Source organism: Stylophora pistillata, chromosome 14, assembly GCF_964205215.1.
Source record: "Stylophora pistillata chromosome 14, jaStyPist1.2, whole genome shotgun sequence".
NCBI lineage: Eukaryota > Metazoa > Cnidaria > Anthozoa > Scleractinia > Pocilloporidae > Stylophora > Stylophora pistillata.
This window is the reverse complement of record NC_142532.1, coordinates 1,365,066-1,371,065: the sequence shown is the minus strand read 5'-3', so window position 1 is coordinate 1,371,065 and position 6,000 is coordinate 1,365,066.

Below are 6,000 nucleotides of genomic sequence, written 5' to 3'. Positions count from 1 at the left end.
AAAAACTTCACCGACAGCAAAATAACTACCTCGAAGAAACCACATGTACTTACCCAGTCGTTTGCACTTACTAAATCTCCAAATTTTCTTGTTGGATGAGAAATTATATTTATGAGAACAAAGACAAGTCTCTCCTTGGTGCGCGAATAGAAAGAGAAAGTCGTAAAGAGAAAACACAATATAAATTCTTGTTCTTCCCCTTTAAAACATCACGTGGATTTTCTAACAAGACTGAAGCCAGTTCCGGTTTTTGGCGTTCCCTTCCCCCACCCCTACCCCCACCTTGCATCCACCAAGTGCGTTGTGCTATCTTTCCCAGTGCTTTGGCGCATACATAATTATGAAAAAAATATAATCGAACCTTTAATATAATCGAACCTTGGCCCCATACTTAAGCAGGTCGAACGATAATCATCTATCAGTCGAGAAGCAGTAAAATGTTTTTTAGCCGACCCTGGTAATGGTGAACCGCTCTCTTATGATAAGTAACTGGCAAGCGACGGCGAATGTAAACATTATTTAAGGACGATAACTCTGTACAGAGGCCACAGAGATTTACTGAGTCAATTATTTTTAAATGAAGTGTAAGTGCGTCCTAGCAGTGTTGTTGAAGATAAGATTTGTTTCTAAACCATAAACTTTTCAGAATTTTCAAAACAAAGCTACGCAATTTTCCAGTCGTAAATTCTATTAAGTATGGTGAATCTACCATGCGGATCTCGTAATTGCAATAATTCCTTCTTTTTTTCACTTCGTTTTTCGAACGGTAAAAATTATTTTAACATACTGCAGGTGTAAGTCCTACTTAATTCCAAAAGAGCTGCTATAGTAAAAAATATCTATGTGCGCACGGCCGGGCACATATAGCATGACGTATGACGTGATGTTACTTACAAAATCTACGAAGACGAAGGACCACCGAGGATATTGTTCACATCAATTACAAGGAGAGATGTTGCTTATACCGATCACATTGTCCAGGTAGTGTTGCCAAACAAATCAGTTTTGGAAGTGGGTCGTTGCTCACATCAATAAGTTTGCGCAAAGGGGGAGGGGGGAACCATTTACACTAAGGTAGCGACACCAGGCAACCAATGTCCCTTAGATTAAAAGTAAGACTGGAGTCGAGTTATTAGATTTCAACAATTTCTTGTGTCTTTCTAGTGACTTTCTCTTAACAAAACATCTCAGAGATTGAAAGTAACTACAGATTTACGACTTTAGATAGAAAACTCACCTCACAATTCATTGTTATCCTTTACGTTCTACCATTTCTACTCTCCAATATTAATGATATATTTATTCGCTCTGTTAGCACTACTCTTAAATACCTGAATAGCGATTCTCCTAGAACAATGTTCACCATACTACAGTCTTAAATATCCTATTAAAAAAATATACGTTGTGCAGTACAAAACCTCTAAGGTATGGAACTTGGATGTTTACATATAAATTAGATAGAATCAACCCTAACCCTAACCCAAAACACTGTACGTTTTGTTCGTATCTTTTCTAAACGGCACTTTAAACTCACTTTATATAGGAAGATCTGTGACAAACATTAAGAAAAAGAAAACAAAATTTTCGACTAAAAGCATGTTGAACGTTACGAAACCCAAGCTGTTCCTAAAACGTGAAAGATATCCGATTCCCTGTTTTTCAAATGCATTTTTGTTTCTAACTTAAGTTAGTATTTACGTTGACGATGTACTTGGAAGCAGATGCTAGAAAATGAAAGGTTTTGGGAGGTAACTCAAGAGAATTGAGTAAAGTATCGGTGAAAACCGCCTCCCGGTTAGCTCAATTGGTAAAGCGCCGGACTGTTGTGCGGAAGGTCATGAGTTCAAATCCGGCCGGACCAACACTCAGGGTCTTTAATTAACTGAGAGGAAAGTGCTGCCTTTGTAATAATATCTGCAAATGGTTAGACTTTCTAGTCTTCTCGGATAGGGACGATAAATGGAGGTCCCGTCTCCCGCAGGGTTGGGGTAGGAGGCGTTAATTTCCCACACACGAGATTACTGTGTGATGGATGTCCTCCCCGGGGTGGGATGGGTGGGTAAAAAAGGGGTTAGGTGTCAATTGGAACGAAAGTTCTGTTCCCTTCTCCTGCCATTCCTGTGGCGAATAAATTAAACTAAACTAAAACCCTTGGATCCGTTGAGCCTGTCAAAGTAAATTTATATGTCGTTTTTGTGCAAACATTAGCTACTTCTAATGCAAAAGAAAGCGATCCGTTATCTCGTCTCAAGAACAACAAACAGTTGGAGTCCAGATTCCTTACAGTTGACGCCGAACCAGACATTTTTCTGAGAACACCATTCTCAAACAACACTACCTGTTTGGTAAGGTTATCGGTTTTATCTTTGGCGCATGCACAGAGCTTGATATCGACCGAATTGTCAGCGCAAGGCGCAAATTTGCTGTAAGTTGTTACTCTTAAAGAATTAAGAAAAAAAAATCCATTTTTCGGTCCAGCGAACTCATACATTAGAAGAAACATGCTCCAAGAAACAGGCAAAATAATTACCTTAAAAACCTGCATGACATTTGTATCAAAACGAATCATCGTTTCAGCATCAAACATGCATCGTGTACCCGGTTATTACCTGTTTCTAAACTCAAAACTCGACTGGGGTATTGCTCTCTTTCTAAAGAGGCTTTAGCGTTCTTCGCAGAAGCAGTAACTTAATTCGTTGTCGTCTAAAGACGCTGCAAACATTTCCTCATAAGAACACTATCAAAAAGTCATCGCCACCAAGATGCATGGAATAACTTACACCACACTCACTTTTCAACGGGCTTAATTCAACTCACCTTCGACGACGTCACAGAAGAACGGCCTTATTTTTTCAAAAGTCTGCTTTCCGATGCTCCGAAGAAGTTCAAAATCCAAGGCAGTGGCCTGAATCTTAGGATTATGTGAAATATTGTGCAGAGCCCCTAACAAAATCACACTTAAATTGATTCTTGTTCCCTTTTTGCCGCCGTCGGCTTTCATGAGAAGACACACAGGGCTTGCACTGTAAGTATCTCGGAGAGTTCTATAGAGTTCCTTATAGGTAAAGGTAAAAGGTAAAGGTAAAGGTCTCTATTTCTCTAAACAACATACGTGTTTAGTTACAATTTTAAGGTTGAAATCAGACAGGCGCCTCTGGCAGCCATGTTTAGTCCGTAGCGATTTCACCTACCCACCCAACCCACCCCAGGGAGGACATCCATCACACAGTAATCTCGTGCGTGGGAAATTAACGTCTCCTACCCCAACCCTGCGGGAGACGGGAGGTCCATTTATTCGTCCTTATCCGAGAAGACTAGAATATCCAACCATTTCTTGATGTTAAAGAAAGGAAGCGTATTCTTCTCAATTAATTTTAAGAACCTGAGTGTTGGTCCGGCCGGTATTGAACTCTCGACCTCCCGCACAGCAGTCCGGCGCTCTCCCAATTGAGCTAACCAGGCGGTAAAAGTTATAGTAAAGTTATAATGAATTGTATGGAGCTCTTTAGCATTAGTCGAGGTGCGGCGGGTATTGTCACGTATGATCCTCGCAAGGATCACACGTGACAACACCCGCCACGCCACGACTAACGCTAAAAAAGCTCCATACAATTCCTTATAATAAAATTATAGGGAATTGTATGAAGCTCTCCGGGATACCTACAGTGCAAGCCCTGTGTGTCTTCTTGTGTTCAAGACGGGAGGAAAGTTGAGTACTTGAAAATCTCTTCCACATCGTAGGTAAAGAAAACTAAATCCTCTTTCTAAATTGGTTTTGATGGCCTTTTGAACCGTTTTTTGATTCGTTCTTTTGACATTAGTTCCCAGCTCGTCACTGCTAGCGCTTTTACCATTTTGGGATCAATAGAAGCTATTTCAACCGCGGAAGAGTCACACACCTTGGGGTCACATGACAGGGAGTGGTATCCAGATTCTGTTTTTCGGAAAGCACAGATGTCTGGGTAATTAGTGCCGTCACATTTCCTATTCTCGATACAGCATTAGTTAACATTGCTCAATCGTATCTTCCAATGAATTTCGGTTTTAAATCAGCATCCTAAAACATTTGAGCAAAGGAGACATATTTGCTACTGCTTTACGTACCAGGAGATCTTTCTTGATTTTACGTATCATGCAAACCTTTTAAAAGGAATAACTTTATTGCCCAGTTCCTTACAAGAACAATTAAGCTAAATGTGCACTAGTTATGAAAATAACATCAAGCTCTTGAGTAACCGTTTGGCACAAAATTAAGCCTTATTATTATAATGGAGGATCACTTATGTCCTCTTCCTACCTGTGAGGCTTGCACTTGATTTTGGTGACCTAAGCAAAGAAGTCAAGTTATACTTTAGAAATCGAACTTCATCATCAATCACCTTTTTTGACGAATAATCAAGCCAGCAGGGCTCTTTTGTTTTCTGAAGGATTGTAGTGTTAGTCGCAATCGTCCGCACCTGACGCATGACTAGCCGTCTTCAAGTTCTCCTTTGGAGTCAATCTCGAGGTAGAAATCATGGGCAACCACTGCACAGTCTCAAGTACAAACAGAGCTGACACAAAACAGGCGAGCTAAGTGGAAAGTAGAGAGAGTAAAGATGAATATAAGTCCACCAAAGACTGAATAAAAAACTGAAGTGATAAGCTATCATAAGCTTTCCCGAGTCTGTGAATTGCGATGATTAAATCAAGAGTAGACGATCATTTTCTCTTAAACGTTTTCCCAATCGATAAGGAAAGTTTCGTGAAGTTGATGTCACAACCGAAATTTCTCGGTTTGTTGGGTTACCAACATAAGCCTCGCCTATCCTCGAGTATAAAAATCACTACCTGGCTTTTATCTTTTCTAAAATACCAGCTAATATTTAAAATCCGCTACATATTCTCCCCATCTCTCTAGAAAGAGGGTCTGATGCCCCTGGTCCCGATCCAAAAAAGCCTATGAACAACATGAAATATATGTATAAAAGAAAATGAAAATGAATATTTCACTTACCAAATACACCCCACATCTTCAGTTAAAAAACGAATTTGAACCAATCTGGCAAGAATCATACCGATAGATATAAACTGAGAGAAATCTGAAACAAAACCAGGAGGTAAACAACATTCGGTATTTTCGGCGTTATTTTTCTCCTAAAATAGAATTTAGTCCAATCCAGGGGTTAGTATCTGCACCTTGCGCAGACAAGTCAGTTGATATCAAGCTCTGTGCGTGTGCAACATCAAAACCCTAACGTCATCAACAAAGGAATGTTGTTCGAAAACTGCCGGTGTTCCAGGCTAGACTACGTGTAACCGTACCCTCCTCCCCAAGGAAAAACAGAGGACGTTCCCTCGCTTCCGTTTCTCCTTAAGGAAGGGATATGGCCACACGTAGGCTAGTTCCGAGCAAAATCGAACGCTAAAATTAAACGGTGGAAACAAGTAGAGACTAATTGTAAGTAATAAAACGCCATTTACGGAAAAAGAGTCTTGTCTCCAAACTCCATAGAAAATATTTTTTTAACTTTTAAAAATAACCACAACCTTTGGCTTAGATAAAAACTCCGAAACTTCATAAATTTACAAACAAGGGGGTAAAATCTTGCGTGAACGAAACTCCAAACGACAACTTAAAAACAACTCCATAAAACAAACAACAAAAGTACGCGAAAAATGTCCACGTCAGTTTTCAATGCGTGAAAACACAAAAGTGTGAACACAAAAGCGCGCGTGAACGCAAAAGGAATACAAAGTAAACGAGAGGAAGAGAGAAATTGTAATTTCAAATTCAAAAATTAAGGAGATTTTCTACTCAATTTTGTTACTGCAACCCACTAGTGGAAAAAGTATCAGGCCATGGCCAGCCATTTTCTTTTTGTCTCTGTTTACGCTAAGGCTGCCACCCGCGTCAATTTGAAGAGAAAGTCTCCAAATTTCTTTAGACAACACCTTAATGGAACAAATAGCTTACTGAGATAATACCGTGGTAGTGTAATTCTTGTATCAATATCTAAC